Genomic DNA, 16,633 nt, shown 5'->3' with positions numbered 1-16,633 from the left:
GCTACAACGTATTTCTGAAGTTTGCATTCTGTAAGGAAACTGTCAATGATGCAAAGAAGGAAGTACACAGCACAACAAACCTACATGCAACAGACAACACTACACACCTGAAGAGCATTTTGTAACTTATTGCTTCAAGAAGGTTTCTTTCCTATTTCTAGTGTATGTTCTAGGAAGAAATCATAAATAGAAGAACACACTTCCAGTTAAACCCATGGAGTCAATACACACACCATCTTTACACTGGGAGAACAGTGAATATGGCTTAGGTCGTTGCTTGCCTCACTCTTAGTGGCAGACACGAAAATAAGGTTCATTTTCTTGCTGAAAGCTCAGCCCTGCATTTAGAGGCTGCCTCTCCTACTGCACGTGCTGACAGCAAATGTGCTCTGGCTGTTACCTGCCTTTCAGATTTGTTCCACAGAGTCACTGGGCTTTGTTTTCACCTCTATTTAGCCTCCTCTTTCAGGATTAATTAAAAACTCCTATAAACTGGCCTGGCTAATTCTATTGCTGGATGCTTTGGAAAAAGAATTGTTAGGTCTGGTGGGGTTTTACCTTGCTCCTTCATCTGCTGTGTGTTTCTCTGTCTTCTTATTTTGCTTAACTTCCTGTGTTTGGGGTCTCCTTTTCGCAGGCTGCAGGTTCGTAGTTCCCATTGTTTTTGGTGTCTGCCCCCAGTGGCTAAGGTTGGTTCAGTGGGTTGTGTAGGCTTCCTGATTGAGGGGACTTGTGCCTGTGTTCTGGTGGATGAGGATGGATCTTGGTTTTATGGTGCACAGGTCCATGTCTGGTGGTCTGTTTTGGGGTCTGTGACCTTATTATGATTTTAGGCAGCCTCTCTGCTAACGGGTGGGGTTGTGTTCCTGTCTTGCTAGTTGTTTGGCATAGGTTGTCTAGCACTGTAGCTTGCTGGTCGTTGAGTGGAGCTGGGTCTTGTTGTTGAGATGATCTCTGGGAGATTTTCGCCGTTTGATATTATGTGGAGCTGGGAGGCTCTCATGGAACAATGTGCTGAACTTGGCTCTCCCACCTCAGAGGCACAGCCCTGATGCCTGGCTGGAGCACCAAGAGCCTGTCATCCACATGGCTCAGAATAAAAGAGAGAAAAAAAGAAAGTAAGAAATAAAAAGATAAAATAAAATAAAATAAAATAAAAAAGTTATAAAAATAATTATTAAGAAAAAAATTTAAGTAGTTAAAAAAAAAGAAAGAATGAAAGAAGAGAGCAACCAAACCAAAAAACAAATCCACCAATGATAACAAGCACTGAAAACTATACTAAAAAATTAAAATAAAATAAAAAATAAAATAAAAAACAGACAGACAGAACCCTAGGACAAATGGTAAAAGCAAAGCTATACAGACAAAATCACACACAAAAGCAGATGCATACACACTCACAAAAAGAGAAAAAGGGAAAAAATTATATATATATAGTTGCTCCCAAAGTCCAACTCCTCAATTTGGGTTGATTCGTTGTCTATTCAGGTATTCCACAGATGCAGGTACATCAAGTTGATTGTGGAGATTTAATCAGCTCCTCCTGAGGCTGCTGGGAGAGATTTCCCTTTCTCTTCTTTGTTCCCACAGTTCCTGGGATTCAGCTTTGGATTTGGCCCTGTCTCTGCGTGTAGGTCTCCTGAGGGCGTCTCTTCTTAGCTCAGACAGGACAGGGTTAAAGGTGCAGCTGATTTGGGGGCTCTGGCTCACTCAGCCGGGAGGGGTATGGATGCAGGGCGAGCCTGCGGCAGCAGAGGCCACTGTGACGTTGCACCAGCCTGAGGCAAGCCATGCCTTCTCTGGGGGAGTTTTCCCAGGGGAGTTGTCCCTGGATCACAGGACCCTGGCAGTGGCGGGCTGCACAGGCTCCCGGGAGGGGAGGTGTGGATAGTGACCTGTGCTCACACACAGGCTTTTTGGTGGCGGCAGCAGCAGCCTTAGTGTCTCCTGCCCGTCTCTGGGGTCCGCTTCTCTGGAGCTCCTTTAAGCAGCGGTCTTAATCCCCTCTCCTCGTGCACCAGGAAACAAAGAGGGAAGAAAAAGTCTCTTGCCTCTTCGGCAGCTCCAGACTCTTTCCCAGACTCCCTCCCGGCTAGCCGTGGTGCACTAACCCCCTGCAGGCTGTGTTCACGCCGCCAACCCCAGTCCTCTCCCTGCGCTCCGACTGAAGCCCGAGCCTCAACTCCCAGCCCCGCCTGCCCCGGCGGGTGAGCAGACAAGCCTTTCGGGCTGGTGAGTGCTGGTCGGCACCGATCCTCTGTGCGGAAATCTCTCCGCTTTGCCCTCCGCACCCCTGTTGCTGCGCTCTCCTCCGCGGCTCCGAAGCTTCCCTCCTCTGCCACCCACAGTCTCTGCCCACGAAGGGGCTTCTAGTGTGTGGAAACCTTTCCTCCTTCACGGCTCCCTCCCACTGGTGCAGGTCCCGTCCCTATTCTTTTGTCTCTGTTTTTTCTTTTTTCTTTTGCTCTATCCAGGTACCTGGGGAGTTTCTTGCCTTTTGGGAGGTCTGAGGTCTTCTGCCAGCGTTCAGTAGGTGTTCTGTAGGAGTTGGTCCACACGTAGATGGATTTCTGATATATTTGTGGGGAGAAAGGTGATCTCCACATCTTACTCTTCCACCATCTTGAAGCTCCTCCTATGTTTATTTTAATTTCCACATATTTTCCCATCAATTCTATAAAATTAATTACAAAATTTTTATTAGCACTAAAAAGCTTTAGACTCCATGGTAAATCACACATTTTGTTGTTTTTTGTTTTCCCCTTCATACATCATTGACAATTTTTATAAAGTACTTGTCTTCATTTTCTAGGTTTGTAAGTAAAGTATCTGATCATATTTTAAACATGTTTTATAAGTGATTCTCAATAGATTTATTACTGTTCATCTAATTTAAATGTGTCCTTTAACAAAGTGCCCTTATTATATTACTCTAGAAACAGTGATCTTCCAGAGTGTACTAAAGTGTTGAATCTATGTATAAATCATTATCATTAACATCTGGTGAAAATGATAAAGATATCCTTAGTTTTTAAAAAAAATTTCAATGAGATTATATCAGTCTACCATAAAAACCATTTTCTGACTGACATCCTAGAATTAAATCTTAGTTCTTCATTAAAACCCAGAAGGAGTCAGTTTGGCTCTGGCCTACTTTGCATCTCATCTCATCTTATTCTTCCACTTGTTCACTGAGAGTCACCACAATGACATCCATTGTTTGCCTCAAAATCCTAGAATCAGGAAATTGCAAAAAAAAAAGCTCACGTTATTACCAAGGGTGGAATGGCTTGCATTTTCACCGTATTTTTTCATCCAGTTATGTAAGCCTAGAAAGATTTGGAAAAATTTTTTTTATCTTCCAATTCCTCATTACAATTTTAACCTTAGAGGGATGCCACTGGTATTTTATAGCAATTTGCTTCACACTTGCAAAGCGAAAAGTGCCAAACTAACCCCAGGAAAAATAATTGTGTTAGTGACAAGTTAACTGGAATTGAGCTCTTTCAAATTACCAAAACTCAGAGAACATATATGATTTTTAAAAATGGAAAATTAAGCAAAATTTTTCTATAAAGGACATTTAAAGGAATAAAACCTGATGATGATGAAGATGTTATTTATATTCTGACTCTTCAAGTTTTGAGTTAACAATTTATGAGGAATAAAATTTTTTTTATTTTATAAAAAAAAATGTCAAAGACTATGAAGTTCCTGAAATTTTGGGGGTCCAAAGTTTCTAACAAGGATTGGATTTTGTTGTGAGTTGATCCAGCCCTTAGATGCCTATAGTAAAGGTTACCCTAGACAAGAGCTTTTGTACAAAAGAAAGTTTCTTGCCCTAAAGAGGGGTTAAGGCATACAATTCTACACAACTGTTTTATTCTCTTGAGTGGAGGATTTAATGGAAAGATTGATGTATTTGGATTCTGAAAGTGTCTATTTTAGCCCTACTCAGCCAGTTTTTAGCTCTGCTTTGTGATTTTGGGTATCACTTCTCTGATCTTCAGATGCTTTATCTATAAAAACTAGAAAAACAATGCATGTCTTAAATCTCTCAGTTGCTTAACAGGAAAACCATGCAAAGCATCAACAAACTTAACTAGCAGGATAGTGCTATATAAACGTAAACCATTTTTATATAATAGCAGTGTATGAGTGGCAGTATTCATTGTTTATGTAGGTTCAATAATATTTGACTATGTAGTAGGCACTGTACTGGACTCAGAGAGATAATGATAGCATCAAATATTTTCTGCATTTTGGGGTCAAGACTGGTGAGAATATGGGCACTGAAATACTTCCTTTTGGCTTTCATGTTGGGAGGCCTGTAGCTGGTGTATTAGATTAATAATATGAAGATTATGGCCTGCTGAATGAAGAGTCATGAGCCACCCCCAAGTCACAGAGTTGGCAGATGTCTCCCTGATCAGTATCAGAGCTCCCACTTTGGGGAAGGGAAAACCCTGGGATTGTTGTGATTGAAGGCACAATTTCAATGCACAAAGGAACTAAAATTACAAAATTTATTACTTACAGATCCCCAAAGCAGGGAGGGGTAGGCACAGTGAACCAGGGGAAGTCCTCCGTTCCAGGTCACAAGTGAGTAGGAGCTAGAAGGCAAGGTAACAAGCATTTATTACTTATAAGGTGGTTGGAGTCACTAACTTTTCAACTCTAAGTGGTTATTTTAAAAGTGTCCCAGGAAAAGCAAAGTGGGAACTTGTGGCTGGAATCCTAAGCTCATGTCCTTATCTAAATGTCCAGACTCTGGGTGTGAGCAGGGTGTCATTCTGTAAAATACTTAGGCAGCAACTCACAGTAGCTGTTTTCTCATCATACCTTTACTATCCAATCTAAGACAAGCATAGAAAAGATCGACCTGGAATCAAGAACCTCCTATGATGTGGATAGATATGGTTTTCAGTTATCTCTCTTGAAGGACAGGGGAATCCTGAATTTCAGGCCTTTATGTCATTTTAAGCTGGTCCACACATGCATCCAGTTTTTACCTTTTAATTATAAATGAATTTTGTAACTCAGCTTTCTTCTGAGTTTCATCTTGATGCAGCAGCCAGGATGTAGTCTAATATGTAGTGACGAAATCAAAAGCACAAAATTTCATTATTTCACTACAAAATAATGAATGTAATGATACTCCTTATTTTCCTGTCCCAGGCTTGCCAACCTGAGTAAATAATTAATTCATCAAGCCAAAGTGTTATCACTTCATTATTAATTTCTGTGTTTCATACTTCTGTACAATCCATTCTCAAGTGGTGTTGGATATATCACTAACACAACATATAAATCCATTGAATTTTCTCTATCTTCAGTGTCATCATTCCTACCCAAACCACCACCATCTCTTATCTAGTGTATCAGATGAGAAGGTAAGACTAATATTATCTTAACCAGTTTATACTATATGTTTTCTTATCACTTTATAACTCATCATCCATTAATAGCCAAAATCATATTTTTTAAACATGAAGAGTGCCATGAACCTTCTCCACATAGACACAAACCTAACTGGCAAAGATTTAAATGCCAAGCAAAGAAAAAACATTTAAGGGGAATTACTACAAAAAAATTTAAAAGTAAATAGTGTCAATATGTGAAGAGCAAAGAAAAAGTCAATTCATGTGAACTGCTCACTCTAACCAGAGAAGCAAAAAATAAGAGGGAGATTAAAGAAAGAAATAGAACAAGTACAGCTTCAGAAGGGAGTTATGAACATGGTAGATATTAATCCAGCTATGAATAATCACTTCAAAAATGAATGATTGGGGCTTCCCTGGCGGCACAGTGGTTGAGAGTCCTCCTGCCAATGCAGGGGACACGGGTCTGTGCCCCGGTCCGGAAAGATCCCACATGCCACGGAGCAGCTAGGCCTGTGAGCCATGGCTGCTGAGGCTGTGCGTCCGGAGCCTGTGCTCCACAACGGGAGAGGCCACAACAATGAGAGACACAAGTACCGCAAAAAAAAAAAAAAAAAAAAAAAGAATGATTGTCAAGAGTTTAGCTAAGTTACTCCATGGTATTGGGGTCTTGGTATCCATTTTGTTGGGCTAAACAACCTTAATGGGCCTTCCACTGACACTATCTTCCTCATGCAAGCACATGCCCTAGATGACAGTCCACAGAGTCACAGCAAATGTAATTTGTTACATGACTTCCTTAACCACCCATGAATAAGCGTTCTCCCCACCACCCAGTGCCTTCCCCTGTGCCCTTCTTAGATAAAACTGCCATGTAACTTACCAAAACTCCGCTCATTTGGTTTGAATTGTCCAATCTGGCATATGACAAAAGAGAATGCATTTTTACTGTCCTTAATTCTTTTAAATAAATAACTTTATTTTTTCAATTGTGGGTAAACTGTAAAGTAGAAATAAACTTAGAAAATTTTGCAGCTTTGTTTTTCTAAAAACTACAATTAGCTGCTTCAGCAAAATTAATTTTGAGACATATCAATGGATAAGAACCCCTCTTGTTAAGTGGCAGACCCATCTGAATTCTTACTTACAGATTTTCATTGCTACAACCAGGGACAAAAAGAAAATAAAATAATGAAGCCTACATATGTGCATTTTGATGTTCCCTAAGAGATGAAGAATTTAATTATGCTGATCTAATTATACCCAAATCTAGTTTGTCTGATTTGATTACAACAGAATCTAGGTTTTGTGTAAGGTTACTGCTGAATCGGGACTCCTCTAATTTCTGCCAAATCTAGTTTACTTGCTCTTTGCATGACCAAAATTATCTAGCTTATAGCTACAACAAAATTAACATTTTGTTACACAGGAATTTGCATAATTCCTCTACTCCAAAAGCAAGAAAATATAATTTAAAAACTTAAAGGGATGATTGGAATGAGCAGAAATTGTACTGGATTTATAGAGGGCAAAATAAGAATTTGCATGTTTTACAGATATGGAAAAAGTATTAACTACTCCAAAGGTAACTAACTTCCTAATAATACTATGTACATTGATATTATTTATCAAATCACAGAGCCTCCCCATTTGCAGAAAAGTTATGTTGTTATTAGAAACAAGCGATGGCATATTGGGAACGATAAACACAATGATTTACAAATTAGGCTTAATTTCTCAGGATCCTTAGAATCTGTGATTAGCTTGGGAATATAGAAGTACATTTAGATAGTCTCAACTCAGTTTCTTGAGTAGCTGTCTACTTTCTCTTGGGAGACAGTAAAACCAGGGCAAAACTTCTCCAGACTGTAAATTTTCTCAAGGAAATAATTGCAGCAGTTTATTTAAGAAGAATCTGCAAAATCCCTAACATATGTGTCACTTTAGCTTTCAAGAAAGGGCAAGAAGGAAGGGCTGTGCAGGTTCAGCCCATGGCACCTAGTGAGCATTAATTATGCCTCAAACATATATGAAGCTTTTTGAAAAAGCTAACTAGAATTGCAGAAGTATTGATTTATAAATAATATAAAAGAAAGGCTTAGAAAAATAGTTCTTTTACTAAATAGGCAAGATTTATTTTTTCTCCTTTGACTTGAAACCTGGTAGTTTATATTTGTTTCTGTAATATTTTAGTAAACTGTTTTCAAAACAAACAGACAAACAAACATGGATATAGAATGTGGTATTATGACCACCTAAGTGTTAAAATACCTTAACTGGTATTAATTTTCTAAGAAACTATAGTATAATTAACACAAAAATAAAATAAAATAAAAGCAAAAGGGAAGGAAAGGAGGAAGAAAAGAGAAAGAAAGACAGAAAGACAGAAAGACAGAAAGAAAGAAAGAAAGAAAGAAAGAAAGAAAGAAAGAAAAAGAAAGAAAAGAAAGAATGGAGGGTGGAAGGGAGGATGGAAAGGAGGGTGGAAGAGAGGGGAGAAAGAAAGAAGGCAAGAGCCTCTTTGATAAAGAACAAAAGTCATATAGTGTTTCCTTAATAATGTAAGTTATTAAGAAAAATTCCCAAACTTCATAAGTGAACCTCCACTAAACAGCTCAATAGTGTTCAAGAATAGAAGTATGTTCATGTATATAATTAGTCATTTTATTTGACAAGAAATACTGTACATAACATGCTAAGAAGCAGGTTTAAATATCAATACCAACAAAATAACTGCATGGATTTTCCTCTCAAGTATTTTGGGACTTATCTATCATCCTCAAGAAAGTGTGGCCAGAGTGACAGAGCAATTAACTGTGAACAAAAAATTCAGTCTACCATAGAGCCCACCTTGTGGTGATATAAGTTGAAAAAAATCACTCAACATCTCTCTGGAGGGCTTCCCTGGTGGTGCAGTGGTTAAGAATCTGCCTGCCAATGCAGGGGACACGGGTTTGAGCCCTGGTCTGGGAAGATCCCACGAGCAACTAAGCCCCTGCGCCACAACTACTGAGCCCACATGCCACAACTACTACACACCTATAGCCCATGCTCCACAAGAGAAGCCACCGCAAATGAGAAGCCTGTGCACCACAACAAAGAGTAGCCCCTGCTCACTGCAACTAGAGAAAGCCCATGTGTGGCAACAAAGACCCAACACAGCCAAAAATAAATTAAATAAATAAAATTAAAAAAAAAATCTCTCTGGAAATTTCAGTATAAAAATCCTTGAGACATGGAATTAGTTTAAAAAAAAAAAAAAGCCTTAACCTCATGACCCCAAAAGAGCATCACACTCAGATTTCATGTCAAGTTTGGAGACAGACAAACCAAAATATTTTAAGAATATTCGTTTTCAAGTAATCCAGAATGAAAACTCATTAAGGTGCATTCAAAATGAATGTAGTATGTTTCAAACTTTAGAATCAAAAAAGTTATTTTTATGCTATGAGTTTAAATGTGTTTACAGTTGAGCTTCATTGTTCAGGTGATATTTTTAGATCTGAAATAAGTAGAAAGGCAAAGTGGTTCTGGAGCCTTTTCTCTTACATAAAATTTATGAGCTAAGGCTATTTATAGTAAATGATAAGAATAGTTTACTTTTTTATTTTAAAGCACTCTGCTAAGTGCTATGTCTTCACTATGTAATTTAATTCTCACAGTAGTTCTGTGAGGCAGAACTATCTCCAGAGCAGGTGTGTAAAACAGGGGAAATTGTATCTCAGAGATGCAAACAAAATGAATTAGTTGATTCCAGATTTCAATCTTTTAAGTATTGCCTTATTTTATAATGCAATTATATGTCAAGTTGTTTGAAAATGTGAAACACTTTTCTTAAAATGGTGAATTCAGTCAATTAAAAGCTAATGGATAAATTAAAGTTTATAAAGGGAAACATGTAGGAACCAGAAAATATTTGGAAGCTCCCAAGCTGAAGTGATTTTTATAGCATATGGTTTATTGTATTGAAATGGCAAAACAAATCACCAAAGAAAACTTATCCAATGCAAATACAAATAGAACCCATTTAAAGATAAAATCAGTTGATATGAAAGTGTTTCTCACAGTGAAACAGCATGAAATGTTTGAGGCTATTTGACTTAGTGTTTCTGGAAGAGCAGATGCTCTGAAGACAATACTCAACAGATATTTTTTAATGTATGAGAATTAAGAAGGCCAATTAAGTTCGACCTTGGTGACATTCTTCTTTCTGGGGTAACAGAACCTTGCTTTGAAAGAATATGGATAGAATTGGAATGCACAGGGAAAGTGTGGCTCATGCTCTAAGAAACCATTTTTATGTGAACTTTCCAACTAAATTGTGATACAAATTTTCAACTTCTTAATATAATCCATACATTTTTATGGAAATATTTGTGGAGCAGACAGACTTTTCATTGTAAATATTGGTTCTCTTGCTTTGTTTGCCAATATAGATTTTCAATAATATATGTAAATGTGACATTCAAAACGTTTTTTTCCCCCAGACTGAGAACCATATTTCCCTAAAAGAACTGCACTGAATGCTATTCAAATGTCTGTACCAGGCATTATATAGAATTTTATATCATTAGTTTTTTGCAAAACACTTTTAAATATTCAAGATAATATCAATTGCAACAATAAATAGGATAAATTGTTAATTTTCCATAATGAAACTGCTATTTATCATTAGTCATAGCTATATATATATTATTAATGATATTTTAAGATCAGGGATTTTATAAAAATGGGAAATTCAGAAGATATAGGAGGAATCTCATACTGAGCATACTTTTGAGAGTATGTCTATTTTATTTTCATTTGCAGAACCTTTGCCTTTACATAAAAAAGCAATTTTCTTGAGAACACAACAAAAGTGGTGTTTTTGAAATTCATGAATCAAGTGATAATGCTTCCTCTCTTAGGTAATACTTTTCGTTGCTATTTCTCTTGCTTGGTTATATTGTGCCAGTAGGGATTCAAGTTATAATTATTTGATAAATCCTTAGGGTGAGAGGATTTATGTCACCACTCACACACAAAAAAAGGATTTGTTAACAAAATAGGTATCTGGAGTACTCTCACTGAAGCGATTCTTTGCTTTACATGTTTCTAGTTTACTTAGATACAAGATCAGATTATCTTAGACATGTTTGGTAATTTTTCAAGGACAAGAGGAGTTTTTATTTTTACAGTTTTTAGATGAGCATTTGAAAGTCTTTCCTTCTGAGAAAGCCCAGGAATTAAAGAACATGATTGGTGCAAAAGAGTGAGAAGAAAATCATGATGATTATGATGAATTATATTACAACTTGTATCATTATCATGTTTCTATTTTGATTATTCTTCCCATAAAGGGCCAATACTATAAACAATTGAATGTATTATGAAATTATTAGCAAAATTATAGAATTATGTATGCAAGCCTCACCCCCTCTAATCATCTTTTGTTCACTTTTGCAAAACCAATTTCTAAAACTCAAAACAAGTGAAAGCAAAATTCAAAAAAAAAAGTAAGAAAGAAAGAAAGAATCTAACTTATCTCACTTCTTGAAAACATACCAATCAGTTTCTAAAACTGAAAAATTCCATGATCTTTGCAGGCCCAGCATATTCCAGAATGAGGAAGTCCCAAATTAGTATTGTAACTATGGGCCTCAAAACGGATCCTGCCATTTTGTTACACATAAAAGTGTAGGTAAGTTATTGGAATAGTATCTAACTCATTCAGACCTGAAACGATAAAGATAATTTCTATATGACTGAGAAAGTATTAGGAAATGACTTGTAGTAGCATAGATATTTCTTCAGTCTTAAAATCACACATTTAAAAAAATATCCAATATCTTTAAGACCCCCAAAAATTAGTGATTTTAGCCGTAAGCATATGTATTACATTTCAGATCTACGTGTGAGGTTTTTTTCCCCTTAATTATATTTCTGTTGGTTCATTAAACTCAGTTTGGTAAATGTAAGCAGAACAATAGGGTTATAGTTTATATTTAGGGGAAATTCTATTTTTGAAATATTAACCATTTCTACCTCACATTCAATTTCCTGTTACTCCTGATTTTTCTCTCTATTTGACAGCTGGAACTTACTTCATTTATTCCTTGGGAAATGGGTAATGCAATTGACCATATAGAAAAGATAATTTTCATAGTTTGGAGTCAGAAAGTTTAAGCCCTGAGGGAATAGGAAAAGTTCTGATGAAGATTTTAGAGTTGGAAGAAAACATGAAGATGATAGGTTACACTATCAAACTCTCAGATTACATCATAGGCCATTTGTGTTGCAGATTAAGAGTGAGAAGGAAGAGAGCAAGTTTCTGAGAAGAAACTCCAGGGGAGATAGGTATATAGATGATAGATAGATGATGGATGGATAGACAGATAGACAGGTGTGGGGACTTGAAAGTACAAGGAAATCACTTTTCCTCTCCTAAGAAGAGTGTGAAGTATCATCAAGGTCCTAGATTAGGCAGAACACATTGCATCTACAGACGAACTATCCCAACGATGTTGCTGAAGAATTGGCATATTGCCAGTGCACCTTAAATATTGGGGCACAAATGCCAAAGGGTAGTGCCACAGAGTACCACGTGTCTCACCAAATATAGCAAGGTGAAACCTGAGAACCACAGAGCGGTCTAGTTGATTTTGAGCAGACCAGAGAGAAAGCAAGAATTTAAGAATATACAACAGTTACTTGCAGATACCTAGGGTCGAATAACAAAATAATCAAATTGTCTCAGTAGACGCTATCATGGGTGGGTAGAGATGTCAAAGATCATGTAACTGGTCCTTGAGCTCTTGGCATAATGCATGTTCAGCAAGAAGTTAGACTCAACCCCAGGAGAAGGATGGGGGAGACCTAAATTTACTAATGTTAACTTTACCAGTCAGGAGAAAGAGGGCTTGGTATTGCTTTACATAAGATTTTATAAATAAGGTTGTTGTTTTTTTTTTTCACTGCACACAGATTCTAAGTGAAGGGAAGTAACAATAAGCAAATAGAAACTTTCATTCTGTCCATGTAAGGTGTAGGAAACGGAAAAATGAAATTTGGGTCAATGCAATATACTTAAATCAAATGTGATAATCCTAGTGCTAAATTAATTGCTTTTCTGGTTGCTTTGCTGGCAAGACTTAGTTTATAATTAATTTAATTGAGAAGGAAATTTGAAAGTGTGGAAAAGGAAGAAGTTAAATTTGACTTAGATATTTTTGTCTTGGCTGATAGGTTGGATGGTGAAGCTGTCCAAATCCAAGTAATTAGGCAGGAGCAGATTTGGGGATTCTGAAGACCCTAGGGACACTCTAAACAATATATACAATAAAAAGTCAGAAATAGAGGTAATCTGTCTATCTACCTAGTTAGCTAGCTAGCTGATAGAATATGGCACTTATAGGTATTCAATAAATATATTACCTAAGAAAACAATTAGATAATGAGAAAATCAAATCAGTTTTAGAGATTCGTTCATATACAATCATCATACTTATTCACATGTAACATCTTCATTTTGAGCAGTTTAATATTTGATTTATGTAACATTTAAAATCTTATGGCTTTCATGATCATATTACTTTTTACTTAATCTGATTATGATCTGTCAGTGATACAGAGATGGACAATGTTTAGAGGGGTAATTTATTTTATGTAGACAGATGTAAAACAGTTCATTCATGAGCAAATTTGGGGAAGCCATATTCAGTTAAAAAGTCCCATATGCTGAGTTCTTTGACAAAACATGTGACAAGTCAGTCAACAGCATCAAAAATTTAGATGCCTGTATAGCACACAGGATGGGAAAAAGATATAATAGAAGTGGAAAAAAAAAGTGATAGTGTCCAAAGAACTGGTATAATTGGAACCAGAATGCAAACATATATTTTAAATGTTCATGGGCCCAAAATTACAAGGCTATATAACACACACCATGTAAAATGGTGTTACTATGAAGATAGCTTCTGTAAAGTAAGAGTATGTGTCTGTGGAAATTCAGTAATGGACAGCCTTTTCCTCTTAGAAGGTAGCTTTGGTACAAACCAATTGGTAGTTGATGAGAAGATCTCTGTTTCAAGAGAAAGTGGTGCATATTTGAAGAGACTAAAAAAATGTCTCAGTGTTATAACATTAATGTATAAATGTAGTACTGAAGCTTTCTTACAGTAATGGTATTTGAAAACAACACTAGCAAAAATTAACCTATTCATTGGAAGTAGTGTCTATTGAAGAGGGATACAGACAGTATTGTGTATATTATATTATAATATGTATTTATATAAGTGAATTATATTTTGCTTACATATATATAAAGAGAGAGAGAGAGAGAAATTGATTTTTTTTTTTAGGAACTGCTGATTGTTGATGATTGGCTAGTACACATTCCACAGGGCGAGCCAGCAGATAAGAAATTTCAGGTAGGAATGGATGTTGCAATTTTAGGTTCAAAAATCACAGAGCAGGCCAGGCAGGCTGAAAACTCAGGAACTCAGGCAGGTATTGTATGTTGCAGTTTGAGAAGCATTCTATCTTCTTCAGGAAAGCTCAATCTTTGCTCTTAAGGTCTTCAGCTTATTGCATGAGGCCCACTCACATTAAGGAGAGTAATCTGCCTTATTCAATATCTATTGATTTAAATGTTAATCACATATAAAAAAATGTCTTCACAGCAATATCCATACTGGTGTTTGACAAAACAACTGGGCGCCACAGCTTAGCCAAGTTACACATAAAATTAACCATTACATAAATTAATGGGCTAGTAAAGGGTGAGAATAGTTCTACTCAGCAAGACTCAAAAACTCATTGAAAAATAGAGTTCCAGTCTAGGTTAGGGGCTCAGTTTTCACGGGCTAATGGAAGGAGTGCTCATTACTTGAGATCCTATATAGATGAAGTGCACAGTGTTTTCTCCTTCCCAACAGTACAACGATATTTTGTGTTACAAGGGAGTTGCACATTTCTATATGTGGCATTCTTTAAATCTATTTTGTTGTTCACTCATGACAACATCTCATCTTTCTAACTTCTTAGACTGTAGCATATTGCTCTAATGTTACAATAAAGGGCCAAGACTTTAATACACTGATATTAGGTATTAATTTTTTAAGTATAAATAATTTCCACTATTCATTCAATGAAACAAATATATTTGGAATGCATAGTGTCATGTGCTATGCTCAAAGCTAACATGCAAATGTGATGATACAGAATTGAAAGGTGAACTACAATGTCAAAGAACTATATGTTTAAGACTCTGAGATGAGACAATGTTGAAAGCAATTATGTACTATAAATTCAAAATGTTAAAATTGCACAAAATAGTAATTATCATGCTTTCATCTCTACACATAGACAAGGTGCAATATGTGAACTACTAAGATCTACAGAGAACTCATAGACTGGGATATAATTAAAGCCATATCAGTGCAGATTTCAGGCAACCAAAATTCCATAAAACTTGTCTCAGTAAACCTAGCTATGGGTTGATCAGTTACACTTTTGTGTAGATTCTCACTATAAAATACATCTAAGAAATCATTAAACACTGGGATGTGAATGTGCAGCTTAAGAAAAAAGTGGCCATGGTATTTCTAACATCCAGTTTTGATTAAGTCACTGGCACTTGAATGGTTAGAAATATTTCATAGTGACATTCTATAGCTATCAGAGACCCTTTCATCAATCCATATGTGATGGATTGAGGTTGAGTTTGAGCAATTTAGGGGAGTTAATGACATTTGTATCTCAACACGAATTTTCCAAATCACTGAGTGCCTAGCTTTTCACTTTTCATAATTGCCATATCAATTTGGCTTCCAAAGTGGAGACCTTACAGAGAAACCACATCACTCTCTACACAAAGACTAGTTTATTAGACTCTTTTCTCAGTAAAACCCTCTTTGTTTATTATTCTATTATTTTATCTATTTTATGCAATAACCTTGGCTCAGCCCTGACAGAGAAGGGCATAAGCTAAAATGATTTAATAAGTATACACTTTTTCATCTTTTAGTATTTTCCTAATATAACCTATATTACATTATTAAGACAAATTTATTAATAATTGAATACCTTAAAATTGTCCTTCAAGGATTTTTTTTTTAAATCTTTTTCTTTGAATTAGAAATCATTTGACATTGGCATTACAGTTCAATGAAATCCTTAAATAGTTTTCAGCATAAAGTAGTGCAGAGTTGCTAATTAGGGCATTATAATAGAGTTTCTATACACATTGAATTAAAAATTTAAAAAACAAAACAAAGAAGAATGTGATGTTATGCTTTAGTGTGTACTAGAAATAAACAAATGTCACAATATTATCCCATTTACTTCTCTAGAAATCTTTGCAGTACTATAGGCCAATTCATAGAGACAACAATTCACTTTCACCTAGGGAAATTGTTGTTAAAGCAGCTCATAGAAGAAATGACAATATTCATTGCTGTTACTCAAAGTGTAATTCCCCATGTGGCACTGCCAGGTGATATGGGCAAGTAGACTCTCTAGAGACTGTCTAAAAAATAAGTAAATAAAATACATATACAATAACACCCATGTGAAGCTGCATAAATATCATTCCTACCTAATTCAGCTCCTAGAAATCAATGTCTGAAAACTGACCTTTAAGCCCAGAGGTTCAATGGATAAAATTGCTTATTCATAATTTACGTCTTCTGTGAATTGTTACCATGCTTGCAACTATACACCTCCTTTAAATTCCCAACTTGGATTAGAATAGTCATCTCTATGGGCAAAATAAAAATAAATTAATATTGAAAGGAATAAAACTACAGTAGAAGCAGGGTGGTATATATCCAGTGACAGAATATGAATAATATCATTACTGTTTGGTAATAGAAAAATCTCTTATTGTATCATTAAATAAATATATTGTACAATTTTTAGAAGAACTCCTTCAAGTATCCGGCCAGGGCTAGGTAGTTCTATTCACTCCTCTATTATTCTCCTCACATCTCCTTAAGCCCTCTTCCTATTTGAGAGTAATCCTCAGAGGAGTAGATAAGATTCTTCCTCCCCACGTGCTCTGAAAACCAAGTCTCCAGTACTAGGAATAGGTTCAGGCTATTACTTAGCTGGGTAGAACTGAGAAACTTGTGTAAATGGTACAAAGATTAAGTGGCTTTTCAAAAATCAATCATGACCGTGAACTTCTGCAGTAGCGGCTAGTATTCTGGAGCTGTTGAAACTTTTGTCTGGTCCCAATGTTAATTCTAAAAGGTTATTCTTTTGTTTGT

This window comes from Stenella coeruleoalba (genome assembly GCF_951394435.1).
Source record: "Stenella coeruleoalba genome assembly, chromosome: 3".
NCBI classification, from domain to species: Eukaryota; Metazoa; Chordata; class Mammalia; order Artiodactyla; family Delphinidae; genus Stenella; species Stenella coeruleoalba.
Note: the sequence above shows the minus strand (reverse complement) of the source record.